Source organism: Corvus moneduloides, chromosome Z (assembly GCF_009650955.1).
Source record: "Corvus moneduloides isolate bCorMon1 chromosome Z, bCorMon1.pri, whole genome shotgun sequence".
Lineage (NCBI taxonomy): Eukaryota > Metazoa > Chordata > Aves > Passeriformes > Corvidae > Corvus > Corvus moneduloides.
Genome location: NC_045511.1, coordinates 670823 through 689352, shown reverse-complemented (window position 1 = coordinate 689352; position 18530 = coordinate 670823). Strand labels below are relative to the sequence as shown.

General features: G+C 52.3%; 1 long non-coding RNA gene across 3 annotated transcripts in view; it reads left to right on the top strand.

Moving 5' to 3' along the window:
- Positions 1 to 18530, top strand: part of LOC116437813 — a 109903-nt gene that overhangs the window by 20846 nt on the left and 70527 nt on the right. For all 3 annotated transcript variants that reach the window (XR_004237487.1, XR_004237485.1, XR_004237486.1), the window contains exon 2: positions 14676 to 14828. This is a non-coding gene — a long non-coding RNA (uncharacterized LOC116437813). The remainder of the gene's footprint in view (positions 1 to 14675; positions 14829 to 18530) is intronic.

Sequence of the window (18530 nt, the reverse complement as noted above, 5' to 3'; positions counted from 1 at the left end):
TGCAGTTGCAAACCCCTGTCCTATCACAACTTCCTGGGTGCTCCCAAACCTGAGGTCCAGGGAGAGGCTGCATCCAGTGGTGGGGAAGGCCCAGCTTTCCCTGTACCTGTATTTTTCCACGTGGAGCTCCTCAGGTGAGCGCGGGAGCCGAGTGTTATTGTTTATTAGGCACATACATTCCATAATTACTTGGCAAATAGGATCATTATATCTGGAGTTACGGAGCACTTCAAACATTAATTGCCACCTAACTTGCAGATTTCAGCTCTGATACACAAACCTAATCATCACTCATTAAGTATTAAAGAAGAGAGCACTGCAAATATATTAAATTACTGCAGATCACTGATTAAACCCAATCCTTGGGAATTCCTAAAAGCCTCCTGAGGCACTGAGGTTCACTTCCAAGTGACCATTGGGAATTTAGGCCTCAAACACAACTGAATGGCTTAATGGAATCATGGAATCCCTGAGCAATTTGGGTTTAAAGGACCCTAAATCTCATCCCATCCCACTCCCTGCCATGAGCAGGGACACCTTCCACTATCCCAGGTTGCTCCAAGCCCCTCTCCCAGCCACTGGAGCCATCCCAACTCCTGTGTGCTGCTGCCAGTTTGGATGAGTCCTGGGTCAAACACGGACTGGAATCTTCCTTATTCCACACAAACTTCACAAGAGTTTTCCCTCCCACCTCTCTCCCGGCTGTACTCTGCTGGTAACTTTTCCATCCTGAAGGCAACCCAGTGACACAGAGCAGCTTTCCCTGCCAGAGGAAATGCCAGAGAGGGAGAGGAGCTGACACCCACAGGCCACTGCCAGGAGAACTTGGCATCGGGGGCCTGCAGCTGCCAAAGCTTCCCTCCGAGTGGCCACAATCAGCTCCCGCTCCAGAGCGAGCGAGGAGGAGGCGGCGCAGGGCATGTGGTGCACAATCAATGCTGCAATCAGAGGCGAGAGGCCGTGCCAGCTGCTCGCTCCGCTCCCACCCCGCTGCCAAAGGCACAGAAAGAAGGGAAACAGCCACAAAAGGCCGGCAGCTTGCGGAGCGCGGAGCGGGGCTGTGTGTGCGGGGCCAGGGGGGCTCCGGGGCCCCTTCCCGCCCCTTGCCAGCTCCTGTCAGCCTCGGAGAGCCGCTGCTACTTTTAAAAGTCCACCTTGTGCCAGGAAAAAGTGGGGATGTCAGTGCCTGGCTGCCTGGGAGCGTGGGCACTGCGGCAGCGGTTGCGGTGCGGAGCCGCTGCGGAGCAGAAGGAGGGTTATGGAGTACAGATGTCAAGAGGCACTGCCTGCTTTTCACGGGCAGGGAAGTGCATAATGACCACGGCAATGTGTCAGAATGGGGGAGAACTTCCCAAGCGGCTTCCCAGTTGGTTTCCTGGGCTGACGGTGCTCTGTAGCTTTTGGGGAATGGATTTCAGGGTGGGCAGATGCAGAAAGGAAATAGGGAGAAGGAAGGGATGTGTCTGGCCACCTCCCCTGATGCTCTGCAATCACCTTCCCAAACTTTCTGCCTAAAAAATAGTCTGAAAGGACTTGCAGAGGTCCCCAAGTCCACCCTTATTCCCAGCTCCACATTGGTTCATGTCCAAGCCCTACTGCAACACATGGACAATGAGCATCATTTCATGGAGAGCTTCATTATGGGGAGCAGAGCTGATCATTTCCTGGTTTAATCTTGAATATTTAAAGGAAATTCCGGGCTTCAGCCTGATTTTCCACTCCTTTTCATCTTTTTTCAGCCTGGCCTTGAACACTTGCAGGGATGGGGCAGCCACAGCTTCTCTGGGAAACCTGGGCCAGTGCCTCAGAAATCTTTGTGTAGAGCTTTCAGTTGATCCATCCCTGTTTCCTTACCAAAAATGCTCCCATAGACCCCGCTAGCAGCTGATTCCTTTGGAATAAGTAACTCCAGGTGCTCCAGTGGATGCTTTGGAAGATACTGCCTTGTCGCTGCTCTGTTCAGACATTTCCAGCTTTGACAAACGACCCAAACTCCATGGATTTTATGCTCTCCCCCTTTTCTGTTTCCAATGTCACTTTTAACAGGCAGATATTCCATGAAAAACAACCTCCAACCACGTGCCAGCTGTAAGGCAGCTCCTCCACATCCATCCCACTCTTATCTTTTATGGCATTGACTCCATTTGCTCCAGTGCCTGAGCTGGGGATGGGGAGCCAGAGGGGAGAGAGAGATCCCACCTGTCCAAGTGTTTCTGTCGCTTTTCCAGGGAGTTTACGGCAGCCTGGCTGCCTGTGGAGCCGCCGTGCAGATGGCTGGATCCCTGCAAATGCCTGTTCCGGAGGGGCAGGAGCAGCATCCATCTTCCCAATCACCCACTCCCGTGTCATGGAGACCCCCCAATGTGGGGGCAGCATTGTCTGGGGGAAAATAGCATCACAAGGAGCTGATTCTTCCGGGAATCACGGAATATCCAGAGTTGGGAGCAACCCACAAGGATCATCCAGCTCCTGGTCCTGCGCAGGAGCAGAATCTTGGAGAGGCCTTTCTTGCAGTGAAATATCCATGTTGTAGGGAGGTGGGATCGAGCTCTTCCCCCAGGGAACAAGGGACACGGCAAGAGGAAGCAGCCTCAAGTTGTGGCAGGGGAGGTTTAGGCTAGATATTAGGGAAAATCTCTTCTTGGAAAACAACACTTCTGGCAATACCCTGCCCCAAAGACTTTGCCCTGTGAAGCGACACTGGATTCAGGAGTCAGGAGCGATGGCTGGAATCTGTGGGATGGGGTTTTTTGGGAGAAGGCTGCAGTGCTGTGCTGCAGAGCCCCTTCCATCCCTGCTGGAGCGGGCTCCTGCCGCAGCCACCTGTTAGTGCTGTGCTGAAGAGCACGGGAAAAGTTTGGGAGCTGAGGAGCCTCCCATCATCCCAAACACCGGCACCACAGGCAGCTCTGGCTGCAAATCCGGGAGATGTTCCGCCAGCCCGAGCCCATTCCATAAACCACATCAGCTCCTGAATATTTCATGGAGCAGCACAATCCGCAGCCCTCCATCCTCCATAGCTCCTTCCCGGAGCCTCTCCTCTCCTCCCAATGCTGCTTTTCATTTGCCAGGAATGATTATCCCTCCTTTTGGTGAGGAACAGAGCTGGAAGGCCCAGCCCAGTGCTTGGCTTTATGAGCAGCCTCGGCACTGGCATCGGAGCTGTCGGCTCTGAGTATCCTAATTAGTCTGTGGTCCCTCTTCTGGCTGTTTCTGCAGGAACAGAGCAAAAATCATTTCGGGTTATGGAGCAAGACCGCCCAGTGGGGGGATTTTTATTGGGTTCCTCTGTGTTTGGGATCATGTCAATAAAAGGGTGTGATCTGGGGTCAGGGCCAGGCTCAGGTGTGGATGCTGAGGGGGTGTTGGGATGTTGGTTTGGGGTGCTCAGAGCCCTCAGAAGGAGCTGCCAGGGCCGTCCCACCCCATGGCACCTCCAGGGTATTGCCAGGCAGCTGTGAGCGACATAGGATGTGTTTGCATCCCAGAGCATCCCAGGCTCTCCACCTCCTCTCCTCACCCGCCATTCCCACTTCATTTTCCTTCTGGCTGCTGAGTTTGGCCTGTCTTGGGGAGCCTTTCCATGGGGTTAGCACTTTCTTCCCGTTCCCATTTCTCAGCTGGCTCCCAAATAACCACAAGGAAGTTTCTCCCCACTGGGATTACAGAGATCCAGTTTGGATCTGCACACTGGATACCCTGAGGCTCCCACTGGGCCGTCTCCCAGCCCGTGACTTGGATTAGTTGATCTTTACTAATATTTGCAGTAGGAACAGCATTTCACTGAGATTAACAAACTTATTGGCAGCTTTGGAGTTCGTAAATGAAGGGAAAGGCTTGGGAAAAGGGGACTGGGGATGATACACAGAGAAATGCAGTTGGGAGAATTTATCCTCTTCATTAAAAGCCACTAAGACCTTCATCTCTGGTATTTAATGTACCAAATTCAATATTCTCAACAGAGTTTGTGTATAAAAAATAGCAATATCATCTTTTGAAAGAAGGGAGGGAGGAGGGAAAGTCTGAACTGAGCCACACACATTAATAGCTTCCCCCCCCCTCCCAAATCTAACCTCTGGGAAATGTTTGCCGAGGAAGAACAAACTCCATGCAAGAACTGACGGATTTTCTCCCCGTGTAAGTTGTGTTTTCCTTCTACACAGAATCACAGAATGGTTTGGGTTGGAAGGGACCGTAAAGATCATCTCATTCCAGCGCCTGAATCAGGATTCCCTGGGAAGGAAAAATTAAGAATCCTTTGGAAAAGCTCTGTTGCCCTTAGCTGAGAGGTTTAAAAAACCTTGGACTATAAATGAAGAAAATAATAAGACCCACAACACCTCAAATCGAATTAATTGGAGTGGGTCAATACATTTCTGCTTCGGGATGCTGGGAGCGAAGGAGGAAGGGGGGGAAAAAGAGGGATGTGGGATTCTTATGTCCTTCTCATTCAGCTGCTTTAAAAGTCTGGAAAAAATCTCCACACAACGCCCACTAAACAGAAATATGTCCTTTATTTCTTGGGAATTTCCTCCAAACTGCTTCTACTCCTGATCTCCCCATGTGAATCCACGTATTTGCCCATCAGGAAATTTCAGGAATCGCAGAGGTTGTGGAAGCAGCTGATGGCCCAGGGTGACCTCCTGCCCTGGGTCCAGGCTTGTGCCATCTTCCATCCCTGGAAGTGTCCGAGGGTTGACAGTGTCCCCCAGGTCGGACGGGGCTTGGAGCAACCTGGCTAGTGGGAGCTGTCTCTGCCCATAGGGTTGAAGGTCCTTCTCACCCAAACCATGCCAGGATTCTGGGATTCCATGACCCCTGTGCCGTGGTCCCTTGCTGTCCCATGCTGTTCCCCAGCTTGGGATGGCTTTTCCCAGTGGGAAGCAGCCGACTCCACCGAGCTGCTCTCAGGCAGCCAGAGCTGAGCAGCGTGGGCAGATTCGAGCCCCTCCATCCTCCCCATCCCCTCATCCCAAGCACCTGGAGCTGCTCCCAGTGTCACCAACCCCACGTGGGATCACCATTTCCACATGTTAGGGGCTGGCGAGGGCAGGGCACGGCCTGGCCAGTTTAAAATCCCTCCTTTTCCAGCTTTACATCTGCATTCTGCCGCAGAACCACCCCTGGCGCGGAACGCGGAGACTGCGCCTCCGCCACCACCCAAGCAGGAGATTTCCAGCCATTCCCAGAAATACGGTGTCGGGATCCAACTCCTTTCTCCCGGAGCCCTGTGGTAAGGGCGGGTGCTGCCGAGGAGGGGTGCTGTCGGTGCCCCAGCCCCACAGCTGGCTGGCAGCGCGGTGCCAGCGCCCCGGTTCGGGAGCGGGCTGCTAAACAAGATATACACGGCATGTCAGAGCTTGGCTGCACACATCTCAGCCAATCACTCCCAAATAAATTAACCATGGCACTGCCTAATAGGATCCACCTGCTTTCTTCCCGCGCCGCTCCAGCCCCTACCTGAACCCCCCTTTGATTAAATGTCAAAAGCCTGCCTTGTGCCTGCAGATTGCACTGAAGGCGGATAACAGAAAGGTTCCTCCTGTGACTCCATAAAACTGAAATAAATTCCACTGGCATCTTGTAAATTTTTATTTTCTACAATGACTGCAGGCCCCATCTGCGACCCAGCTGTTATTAGAAGGGAAAGCGTTGGCCCTTCTGCATTACAAAACAGCATAGAACAGTAATTGCCAGTGGAAGAGATTAAGTGTAGACACTAAAAATGTTTACTCGCAATGAATATGCATAACGATGGGTAGGAAACAGCCCTGGAAGATTAAAAAGAGAGAAGGGTTTGTTTACAAGGCTGGGAAAAAAAAAAAGAGGGGAATGTCAGTTGGCCCCAAGCCTGAAATAGGAACGAAAAACCTTTGGGCAAGGCATTAGGGAGAAAAACAGATGGTTTGTGAACCTTTTATTAGATAGAAAAATCATTAATCAAGCCCAGGCTGGAAATGGCAGGGTTTTGGGTAGTTCAGAGCCGAGTTTATTTTTTCTTAAAGCGACAGCGCGGCGCTCCCGGCGCTGCCAGCCTGCTCCGGCAGCCCTGGGAGCACATCCCACTCCAGGTCCGCGCTCCCACCACGCTGGCGTGCCGAGGAAATCCCTCAGTAGGGTTTCACATTTCAGCACCTGTTTCGCCTCGCTCGAAAAAAAGACGGAAAAGGAGAGGGAGGGGGGAAAGCGCAGCCCGGGTTATTTTTTCATGGTTGTTCCGACGCGGGGCTGAGAGGGGGGAGAAATTTAGGGAATACAACGCTCCTCAGGCAGCTTCAGGAATAAAAAGGCATTCAGCAGCCTCGGGGGGACAGACTCCCCCCAAACAGCTCCTGCTCCCCTTGATTTTGGTGCTAAAACACTAAAACTAATTAATTTTGCTGTGTAGAAATAACGTTGAGCCGCGTGGAAAGAGGGGACGGGGTCTGGTCACCCCCTCTCATGCCGCGGGGTGGGAAGGTCTGTGCCATAGGATGCCACCATTCCATGCTGGAATACGGGGCTTTGTTCACTTGGTTCTCTCCTTCCCAGTTCCTCAGCAGCCTCCGAGCAGGGAATTTCTCCGGCATGAATAGCTCGAGGCACATGAAGTGTGTCCCGGTGTGTGGGGTCACCTCAGGGTGACACCCTGGCGTGTCACCTTGGGGTCCTCCCTGTGCTGGGACTGCAGCGTGAGCACGGGGACTGGGATAGCAGGAGCCCCGCTCTGCTGCCCCAGCGGGGGGTGACACCAAGAGCAGGCAACAGGGGACACAGGGACACGTCCCCGAGGTGGAGCAGGGTGGCAGCGTTGGCTCAGCAGAGGGACACCTGGAGTCCATCCAGCCCCGTCCCCATCCCGCTGAGCATCCCAGGTGCCCTCCAGCAAGTGGCATCAGTGTCCTCAAGTGCATCCTGTGTCCTTGGGATGCTGTCACCTTCAGCATGGCATTCCAGGGAAAATAATTCCTGATTTCTGGGGGTTTCATGCATCAGTCATTAGGAGTGACAGGAGGGAAATTAAAACCGATTAAAATTGTCTGGTTTTTAACTGGCTTTCAACACCTTGGATTGGGAGCAATGTCAAAATCCTAGCTTTCAGTTTCTGATGGTGCTTGTGGCGTTATAAACGTGGGATAAATACGCAGATTCCCGTGGAATCACCTGGAATTTGTATTTACAGCACTGAGATCACAACTTGGTCTGGGAGTGGTTGAGAAATTAAAAAATGCAAAGCTGGAAACCTTTCTCAAAACATGGAAGTCAATAAGACAACATTAGGAACGAGCCACAACATTTTTAACAGCAAACTCAGGCCCCGAAATAAAGCCAAAATCCTTCTTTGGGGAATAAAAGGGAACGGCTTCTTCCTCCAGTGTCTTTTGTACCACAGAGGAGCTGCCCACACATTTCCTAATTCTCCGACTAATAGCTGGGAGATGAACTTCCTAAAACATATGAGCTCCATCAGAGCCGAGGGAGGGAGGGAAAAGGGAGGGAAGAGGGAGGGGAAGGGGGAGAAGGGAGCGGGGGGAAGTACAAACTGATCTTTGTAAGAAAGAGTAGCTGGGATTGCAAGCCTTGCATATGTTACAGCACATCATTAATAACAGTGATCAAAAGCACGGGAACATCTCAGCAGCTGCAGCGAATTATTGGAGAAATTGGAATTTTCAAATGAGCTCACACTTAAGGAAAAAAAAGAGGGGGGAAAAAAAACCCGGGGGCATGGTGCACTGGGGTCAGGTCACTCAGCAGAGCCATGGGATAATCCCAAAAGATATGGAAAGGGCTGGAGGAAAAACAATTTCTGAGCAGTATTTAGGAAAAATGCGGGGGGAAAACCCCAGATTGCTTAGAGCAGCATGGAGGGACATTGGATGGAGTGTGCAGCCTGACCAGCTCCGGCTGTACATGCAGGAGCTTTTCCCTGCCGGAGACCTTATGGAGCGGCTCTGGGAATGGGGGGATCCGGCACAAGGCCGCTCCCGACTCGCTCGGTGGGATCAGCCTTGGAAGTGTCCCAGGCCGGGCTGGACGTGGCTTGGGGCAGCCTGCTCTGGTTGAAGGCGTCCCTGCCCGTGGGTGGAACGGGATGACCTGCGAGGGCCCTTCCCATTCCATGATTCCAGGCCAGAGGTGCTGCCCCACAGCTCGGGCCCTGTCCTGCCTCTTCCAGGAGATTGGAAGGAAAGGGCTTGCTCGTGCCTCCAGGGATAAATCGCTTTTCCTCTGATAAAAACTGGTGTACATCCATGGGTTTTCCGTCCCCCGGTGAACAAGGAGTGGGAGGGCTGCTGTGCTCAGGGAGCATCCACCACAATGGATGTTTTATAACGGCGTTGCGCAAAGGCCAGAGATCGGCCAAGCTCGGCCCTCCTGCCAGAAAAATTCCATTCAGGACGAGATAAAGCCTTCCTGGGAAGCTGTGCATCCTGGGAGTGGCTCAGCACCGCTGGGACCGCTGAGTCCAACCACTCCCCAGCACTGCCAAGGTCACTGCTGCCGCACGTCCCCAAGTGCCCCATCCACCACCTGTGGCAGGGTGGGACAGAGCTCTTTCCACGAAGAAATCATTCCTAATATCCAACCTAAACCTGGGAAGGGCTCCTCTGGCTGTGCAGCCTGCAGGGCCCGATCCTGCCGGCTTCCAGCAGCCTTTGGAATTAATTGGCCACTGTGCCCACAGGTGGGACTGGCTGTGGAGAGAGCGGCGCTCAGCAGGAGCTGAAGGTGACGTGAGGAAACTCTTTAAAGATCGAGGTTTGATCTCGAAATAAAAGCCTTGCTCCCAAACGCCTTCCCGAGCCCCCTCCCTTCCTTGCCAAGCCATGTTTTTCTAATTCCAAGCAGCTCCGACGGCTCCGGTTACACATCTGCCTCCTGCGTGAGCTGTTGCAGCAGTAAAAGTACAGGTGTTTGGGCTTTAAAGGAGCCGTTTCCAAAAGAAACTCCGGCTGGGCCTCCTGCTCTCCCTGTTCCCAGCTGGCCCCGTTCCCGGCGCTCCCGGTGCGGCGGCGCGAGGGTTAAATGGCGGAGAAGGGCCGCTCGTGACTTCCGTGCTCTCCCATCTGCTGGGAACCCTGAAACCCATTTGTAAATGAATTTTTTACTTGGAATGCGCGCTGCCGCATCCAGCCATCCCCGCATCCCGCACAGACAGCTTGCGCTGCTGCTCCCACATGTCTCCAGCGACGGGCTCGGCTCCGGCTGATTGCAAAGGCAGGAGAATGGGATCATTAAGTATGTATGGCCATCCTGCCCGCGTGCGCTCTTCCCGCACTTTATTCCATAATTATCATCACATTAGGTTGGTAAATAATGTTGACACATGGTTCCCGAACAGCTGGAGAGTGTCCGTCTGACACCCGCACGATCCCGAGCTCAGCTCCTCGGAAAAGCAGGCCAGCTCGAGCCGCCGAGTTCCCAGCTCCGCTCCCTCGCCAGGCGCGTGCGGGATCCCTGGCACAGAGGGGGAAATCTCCTTCCCCATAAAATCCCCTCCAATAATCCATGGCTGTGATCTGAGAGCGGGGCAAGGCGCTCATTAATCATACAAGTGCCGAGCACTGATTTGCAGATTAATCTAATTAGACCTCATTTGTTTCAGGTGAAAGCCACGCTATTCCCAGCTCTGTTCCCGGCGCTATTCCCGGCCGCTGCCCAGCCCGGCACATGTGGCTCCGTGTAGGAGTCAGGATCAATTACGGGATTGACTTTGCGGAGCGCGCGCCGCTCCCGTCGAGGCTCTGTCAACATTCCCATTACAAATTCAAACACTGCTTTTAAGGGATTTCTTGCTCAGCCAGAACATCAGGATGACTCCTGGCATCCAGGATCTAAGCCTGGGGTCGCTGGGTATTTAGGAAAACCACTCAACCCCTTTGGAGTCCCTCTGGGAGAGGGCAGGGAAAGGGCAAATCCGGTGGCTTGGAGCTTTGAAGAAAGGCTTTGTTTTAGGAATTTTGGTGAATTAATTTCTGGAATTAAGGTTTGCAGTGGACAGAAAAGGCAGAATGACCAATCCCTGCCAGGGGTTCGGAGCTGCTCCTTGTTTCTCAATGTCCCAGCAGGACAGCGGGAAGTGGCTCCGTGCTCCTCAAAGTGGCCACCTGCACCCTTCCAAAGTCCAGCTCCCCCTTCCCACCACAGGGAGACCCTGCCTCTCCCCAAAAGCATCGCTCCGGGACTGAGGACGTCCCTGGGAATACCGCTGTCCCCGGGAATTGCAGCACAGGCCTCAGTACACTCCATTATTGAGACTTTCATTATTCATTCTGGGGCCGAGAAAAGGGGAAAAAGGAGATGATGCTTCCAAGTGGATAACTCCTATTTTTAGCCAGAAATTGCCCTTTTGGCCCAACAGCTGGACCCTTTGGAGTAACCATGGGATTAAAGGACAAACCTGGGTGTTTAACTGACAAGGCAAAAAATGTTAATCCTGCTTGTGGGATATGGAGAGAAAAAAACCTACGGGGAATAAAACCCGGCTTCCGCTTTCTTTTCCTCGGCGTGGAGGTAAATCCGAGGGAATGGGAATATTGCAAGGCCCATAATCTTATTTACATTCGGAGCATGACTCCAGCTCCCGGTACATTGCAGACATCTGTCAGACAAACAGACACGACTCCGCAAAGATATTTCAAATGCTCTTCCCTTAAAAGCTAGGAAGCTGTTTGGGGATTTTGGCAGGATAGCTGGGATCTGACATGTCTTTTTTTCCGGCTTTTTTTCCCATTTGTTCTTTTTTTTTCCCCTGAAGCAGATGATTTCTTTGGCTTCCTACGAGCAAGCTTAAGGAATTGGGTTTGCTGGGGTATTTGTTACGAAAATTGAAGTGCTAACTCCTGGCCTGAGCTAATTTGTTGGGAATTTTCACTTGGAAGGCTCTCCTCTGCCCCTGCCATGCGCCTTCAGCTGTATTTTAAGGGATTTTCTCCTTTAAAAATGAATCGAACCTGACTCAGGTCACTCATGTGGCAGAACACAAACCAACCGTAGGTGTTCCTGTTTCATCTGCGGGGCACATGCAGGATTTCAGGGATAAAGCTGCCTTTCCAGGGGAGCTCTCCTACCCAGCGATCCCAGGAGGAGCTGCTCTGGCACACACAGCATTCCCTGTGCATTGGGAGTGCTGGGATTGTGTGGAACAAATGGCAGGGTCGAGTGGGACTTCCAAGACCCCACTTAGCTGGGCTGAGCAGGACAGAACCATCTATGTCCCAGCCCATCCCGGCGCGTGCTCGGGGACTCGGTGCTGCCCAGGTCAAAGATAATCAGCGTTTCCCAAAGATAATCAGCATTTCCCTAAAGATAACCGGGACTGCTCCGCGTTGCCGAGCTCCGCTCCCAGCCTGTTTTCAGCTGCTCGACACAATATTGCTGCATAATTTGGAGTGTCTTTGGAGTGTCTCCTCTCCGGTTTTTTGGATGCGAGACTTAGCAACAGGGAAAGGTGCTAAAGAGAGACAAAACTTGTGTGGGTGGCTGGAGATTAGCCATTTGGAATTCTCTCCTTTGCTTTGTGCCACAAGCTGTTTGCCTGTTCCCACTCCAAACCCGTCCTCGGGTGCGGTGCTGACGCCTTGGTGTTCCGTGATCCCATTGTCCGTGCTCCCGCCCTGGCCTTCTCCAGCTGCACGGTGGCTGTGGCACATCCCAGTTTCCCACGGGATGGCAGCTGGCACATCTCCACGTGGCTCTTCATGCCAGCAGTTGGTAGCCACACCACTTCGTTTGGTGGCCACACAGCATCGTCCCCTGAGAGACTCTCTCCCCCAGGGACAGAATCATGGAATTGTTAAGGTTGGAAAAGAGCTTTAAGGTCTTCAAGTCACCACTAACCCGTGTCCTCATCCCTGTGGTTTCTGAACACTTCCACGGATAGGAACTCCACCATCTAGGGCTAGACAACCCTTTCCATGGCGGAACTTCCCTAAAATCCAGCCTAAACCTCCGTTGGCACAACCTGAGGCCTCTCCCTCTGTTCCTTGGGAGACGAGGCTGATCCCACCCAGCTCCTGTGAGGGAGAAGTGGGGATGAGTTCTCTCCTTAAGGTGCTCCCATGGGAGCCCCCACCCAAATCCAGGCCAACACCGTGGCCCAGGCCTCTGAAATTCCTGCTTTCCATGACTCCCTCATTGGTATGAAACCTGGAGCTGCTCATATTAAACACCATTAAATATTCCCTTCATTCCCAAAGCCAAATATGAAGGGAAACACAACCAAACAGGGAGTGTATGGAAATCATTGATTCACAATATTGAAATTCCAGCTCGCCTCCAATTAGCCAGCTTCCCAATATTTGAACAGAAGACCATTTTAATGCAATTACAAACACATTTTCGGCATCGGAATTCTGTGCATAATTAGCTCCCTATTAAAGTATTTATGGAGCCCTTTTTCCATCCGAAACAGCGAAAGCCGGAGCATTTTATTCCTTACTGTTACAATAATTAACTATGCAAGGAGAACAGCATATTAATAGAGGATAATTTGTTTACATTGAAAAGAAAATTGTGCTAGATTAGCATAGCAAAAGACTATTTCCATATCCAGGCAGGAATGTTCAGGCCTAATAGCAATTTCCAGTGTAGTTAAGGAATATTATTAATAAAGTAATACAGTGTAATTCCCTTTGCCCCCGCCATATTTCACAATGTCCTTAATTACGGCTAATTCCGGCGGGACTCATTTGGGGGTTATTAAGCCGGAGACACGGGAATCTTAAATACAACCTTTGGTAATGAGGAAGCTGCAAAGTTCCCGGGAATCGGGGAGCGCCGTGGAGACCGGAGGGATGGTGGCAAAGGACGGGCGGCCGAGCTGTTGGGAGAGTCCTGGGAAGCCAAGGATTGATCGGAGCAGGATGGGACTGACAAAGTCGCTCTGGGGATGGGGCTTCCTGCTCCTGATTCCAGGATTCTGGGCATGGCATCCCGATGAAGTGAACAGAATTCCAGAGACAAACATTCCCTCTGAGCACCAGAGCAGGTTCTGCCTTCCGTGAACAACCAGGATGTTTCCTGTTCCCACATTTAGGAGCGTGGCAATGCCCTGACTCCATGGGGATGCCATGCCCAGAATCCTGGAATAGTTTAGGTCGGAAAGGACCTTAAAGCTCATCCCATTCCACCCCTGCCATGGGCAGGGACACCTTCCACTATCCCAGGTTGCTCCAAGCCCTGCCCAACCTGGCCTTGGACACTGCCAGGGATGGGATAACTCTAATAAGGATCCATCCAAATAGCTATAATAATTATCTATCCAAATTAATTCCCACTGGAAAACACGGGTGTGCACTGGTTAGCTCCACCCAAACACTAAAAAAGCAAGGAAGAGAAGGAATTGGGAGCTGGAGCACGAGGGATCTGAGAGCTGCAGCTCCCACCCCGCAGATGGTTAATATTCATATGGAGCTGGCAGCGGATCCCAAAGCCAAGCTCCGGAGCATCCGCTCGGAGCAGCTGAGCGCCGAACCCGCCGGGCTCCCGCAGAAGGATCGCAGGCTGTACCCGGAGCTGGCAGCCTCAGGCTCAGCCCCTTCCAACAGCGCAGAGCCCTGGGAAAACGGGAAAGGGGAGCAGCTCCTGGGCTGGGGGCGCAGTTGCTGTGGGAAGTGGGAAATGAGGACGCTGGGAGAGCCTCAGTCCATCTGACCCCACCTTTTGGAGCCAGCAATAGGATAAGGAGGAATGGCCTGGACCTGAAGAAGCCAAGAATTCCTTCCCAGTATCCGACGTGGCGCTGCCCTCTGGCAGCTTAAAGCCATTCCCCTTGTCCTATCCCTCCATTCTCCAGCCCTTCCCACTTTCCCAAATCAACAGCTCTTCCCCCTACAGAATTCCGAGGCCAATTCCTTTCCTTCATCTCTTTTGACATGTGCCCCATCTCTCGGAATGAGCAAGGTGTTCCTTCAGTGCAATTTTTTTGGGAAGAGCTTGGCGCCTGTTCCTGTCTGGCACGACACAGCACAGGCTGTTGGGAGCTCGGGAGGAGGAGGCTGGATGTGGGATGCAAGTGTTTCCGTCCTGGAAGAACATGGATTCAAATGACTCCTGTGGTTTAGGATTTCTTTTTATGGGGACACAAATAGTGGCAGGTCTGGGAAATGCTGGCTTTTTATTTGGATCATCACTGCTCTGCATCCCATCAAACACCCCCCTGCACAGGAATCCTTCTGGATACCCACGTCCAGTCTCCCCTCACACAGCTTTCCACATCCCCACCATCCCCTGTAACCTGGACCCAGCGGGACGAGGGGTTGGGAAGATGCTCCCATATTCCCAAGAGCATTTTCAAATCCTTTCCCTGCTCCCTTCTCTGCTGGTGGCAGGATTTGTGGATGCAGCATTCCAAGTTGGGCTTTTTCCCCCGTTTTTCCAGGAGATGCTTTGAGCTCTGCCACTCCCTCTCGGTGCCAGGGAAAATGTGCCTCTGGCAGCAGCACTTCCCAAATGACATTTTCCAAAGGCTCGGGAAGAGCAGCGCTGTCACACGGCACCGAGTGGCCGGCAGCAGCTCTCCATCCTGACAGCTTCTATTACCAAAAAAAGCCAGGCAGGATTATCAATCCATAATTAATGCATAGATTGGAATTGCCTCTCCCAAATCCCAGCCCGGCTCCCAACCCAGCCCCACTTGGGACGTGCCGATCCCCTCAAACAGCAACAATAAAGCCTCTGTCTTCTTGCAGGATATTTGTCATCTCTTGATCCGCTGCCAGGAAAACATGGAATTCTGGGAGAGCAAAGCTCCCAAACTGATCGCTGCTCTCCACAGCCAGTGTTTATCCAGTGGATTCCAGAAAGGAACAGGGAGGGAAGTTCAGCTCGCTGTGGAGAACCAGGTAAATACACTTCCAACAGGAGCAGCTTGGGCAGCCCAGGAACTTCCTTCCTGCGGGAATTTTGGATGAAATGAAGGCTGTAAAAGTGGGCTAAGATGGGAAATGCCACGTAAAATATTGGATCAATGTTAAGAAACTCCATCGTGTTGCACTCCAGCCCCAGGGGATGTGGTCCTGCCCCGCTGTCCCAGCAGAATTCCCGATCTTCCCCTACTGCTGGCCAGGTTGGAAATTATTATTTTGAAACCCACCCTCCTGAATAAAGCTGCTCCTTCCCCTCCCTACAAGGGCAGATTCCTACACGAAATCCCTGACGCTGCATCCCAAGCACAGGTAAGGTCCCCCTGGCACCCACTCCATGCCACATGTCCTTGGAGAGGCTCCCAGAATTCCCTGTCTAGGAACAGAGCTGAGCACCAAACACAGCGAGATCTCTGGAGTTTTTCCTGCCTCACCAATTCCTGCCTCCAACAGCTTCATCCCTTGGCTTTGGGAATCCAGATGCTGAGGATTACCTGGGATCCAGCTCACTGCAGGTGCTAAGGCAGGAATTTGAGAGGCCTGTCCAGGCAGGCAGGGAAGTAATCCCACCCTTGGTCAGGGATAATCCCTGTTCCCACCTTGGACAGTGCAGAGCTGCTGGGAGCTGGGACACGGGGTGGGGATCACAGGGCATCACTGCCACCCTGGGGGGCAACAGTCCTTAATCCTGGAAAAATCCCAGTGCCTGGGAATCCATCCCTCAGCCAGCCGGGAATCACCGGGTGGGACTCACCCTCTGGCCCTCTCCGTGCCACGGATTCCCTGGAGCTGCCCCCAGGATGGGAACACAGCCACCAAAACAACCCAGGACACTGAGATTCCAACCCAAAATATCCAGGGATTCTTGGAAAGCTGTTTCTCCGGGGCAGGCAGAGGAAAACCGAGTCAGCAGAGGCCGTAAATCCTCAGGAAGCCGTAAATTAAAATTAAGAAGTTCAAATATGATCTGAAATCATTTAATCCGGGTGATGGATGTCCCTTCTCCGATGCCGTTATTTACGGACGCTCCCGTTTATTGCTCCTTGGACTTTTTTAATTACTGGATTCCCAAAATTCAATTACCGACCCCAGCAGATCTTCCAGGCAACAGAATTGTAAATAAAAGAAACCCAATTAATAATGTGCTTAGTCCAGCAAAGCTAAATCAAAGCTGGAAACTTGCTGCAGGGAGGAAAACTCCTCGGGAAGATCCCGGGGGATGGATGGGGAGAGCCCAGGTGCTGCTGGGATGGTTGGACACTCCCCACCTCCTACCACAGCCCCTACTGGGGTTACTGATCGTGGGTTTATACTCTCAAAAACTATTAGGGAGCACAGGGAATGGGGGAAGCAGGTTTCCACTTAAAGCCAGGCATGTTTCATCCCAAATACTTTGTGTTTTCACCTCGTTCTGTCAACAAACTTTGCCATAATTGAAAACTCAGGAATGTTGTTCCAAAAATATTTTTGTTTGTAAATGATATTTTCTTGTCCTCTCTGGAAATACACAGCCGGAGGCTGTAGATGAATAAGCCCTGTGGGATAGGATGTGATTCCAAAAGAAAACCTGGATATAATGTTTTAAAATGGGAATAATATATTTTTTTTACAGTTGCATTCACACAAAGGGCAGAATTTAATATCACAGGGGAAAATACAATCCCAGACTCTTGGGACCTGGGCAAACTTGGAAGCATGAAAGGTGGGAATTTTTGCTTGGCAGAACCAGGATGGGGATCATTCCCTCCGAGCCTGGCTTTGCCATTCCCACTCTTGAAAGGGATTTCTTCTTTTTCCCATTTTCAGCCTCATTCCCGAGGGACAAACCCAACCAGGGAAGGGCTGAGGTTTCCCAGGATGAGAGCTCAGCATTTTATGGCATCCCTTCCCTCTGCTGCCCATCCAGGTGCCCAAATCCCTGAATTCCCGGTGCAGCTGGATTGGAGCGTGTCCGGCTGGGCAGCCTGGGTGCTTTTCCATATTCCCCTTTATTAATGGGAGTCATCTGGCTGAATCCCAGCACAATTCCCACCACAGCTCCATCTGCTCCTGGGGATTCGGGAACGCTGCGTGTCGCAAGGTGCGGAGCAGCTTAATTAGGATGGAAACTTCATTAACAGTTCCTAACTAATGGCTATCATTAAGCCAGCTCTGCTCCGAAAGGGGGATGGCTCCGGGACCCTGCCAGGGAAAACATATGGAGCCAAACGGGCACAGTCAGCAAAGAGGTGGCGGCAGCTCCCAGCCGGACGTCCCAGAGGGATGGGACGGGAGAGCGGAGCGAGCTGGGTGAAGGGCACGTTCCAGAGGGCTCGGCCACAGGAGACGTCTGGAGGGACAAAGGAAGGGCTGGATGGAGGGTGGGGTGTCCAGCCCCCCCTCAGAGAAACTTTAGCTTGGAAGGATCTTAAGGATCCTCTCAGCCCAGCCCTTGCCATGGCAGGGACACCTTCCACGGTCCCAGGGTGCTCCGAGCCCTTCCAGCCTGGCCTGGGACACTGCCAGGGATCCAGGGGCAGCCACAGCTGCTCTGGGCACCCTGGGCCAGGGCCTGCCCACCCTCACAGACAGCAATTCCTTCCCAATATCCCGTCCATCCCTGTCCTCTGGCACTGGGAAGCCATTCCCTGTGTCCTGTCCCTCCATGCCTTGTCCCCAGTCCCTCTGCAGCTCTCCTGGAGCCCCTTTAGGCCCTGCAGCGGGCTCTGAGCTCTCCCTGGAGCCTTCCCTTCTCCAGGGGAACCCCCCCAGCTCTCCCAGCCCGGCTCCAGAGCAGAGGGGCTCCAGCCCTGGGAGCAGCTCCGGGGCCTCCTCTGGACTCACTCCAGCTGAACCCGAGCTCCCCCTGCGCTGGATCCCCATCTTTAATCCCAAAATGTAAAGCAAGATCTCTTCCCTTGCATGTTGCACCCACAAACCCAGGTGCTTCCAAGGAAAAGACCCAGCAAAAGTGACTTTGGAACAAGAGTTTGAGGATGTCTGAGGGCGGCTAGGGGGGTTATGGCAGAACTTTGTGTTTCCATCAAAACCATTCCAGATGGTGCTGTAGAGGAATTCCCACCCGGACCAGATGCGGGGTAGTCTGGACTTGTTCTGTGGCATAGAGGGAAAAACTTGTTGCAGGAAAATAAAAACAACTCCAAATGAAGGATTTCTTGACAAAAAGTGAAATTACAAAGGTGCTGCCTGGCTGGAGAAAGGAATTAAAGCTTATTTACACTGGAAAAGGAGGAATTAGTGCAGTTCAGTCCCTGTGCCAGGCCAGGAGTGAGGGATAAGGGGAAATAGAGACAAGAGGGATTTATTATTAAATTAAAACCACTTAATTACTGCAAATGTTAAATATGCACTTTCCTGGCATTTCGAGGATGTTTTTCCCTCAAATTGCAATGAATTGTCCACTCGGAATTCCCCCTCCTTCGGCAGCGGGTAAATGTCAGCCCTAAATTAAAGTTAACTGGGATCTGCTCCACTTCGGAAAAAAAGATTTAATTAGAATCAATAAAGCACCTTTTATTGGAGTTTTCCAAACACACGGAACCTGAAACCTTCCGAGGTTTTCACAGGTTGGGGTCAAAGGGGAGCACCTGGACGTGGAACCCCGGGAATGCTGGCACCCAGCACCTCTCCCTGGGAGCGGGACCAGTGCCTGGGCGGGATGAAATCCATAAATCCCGTTGA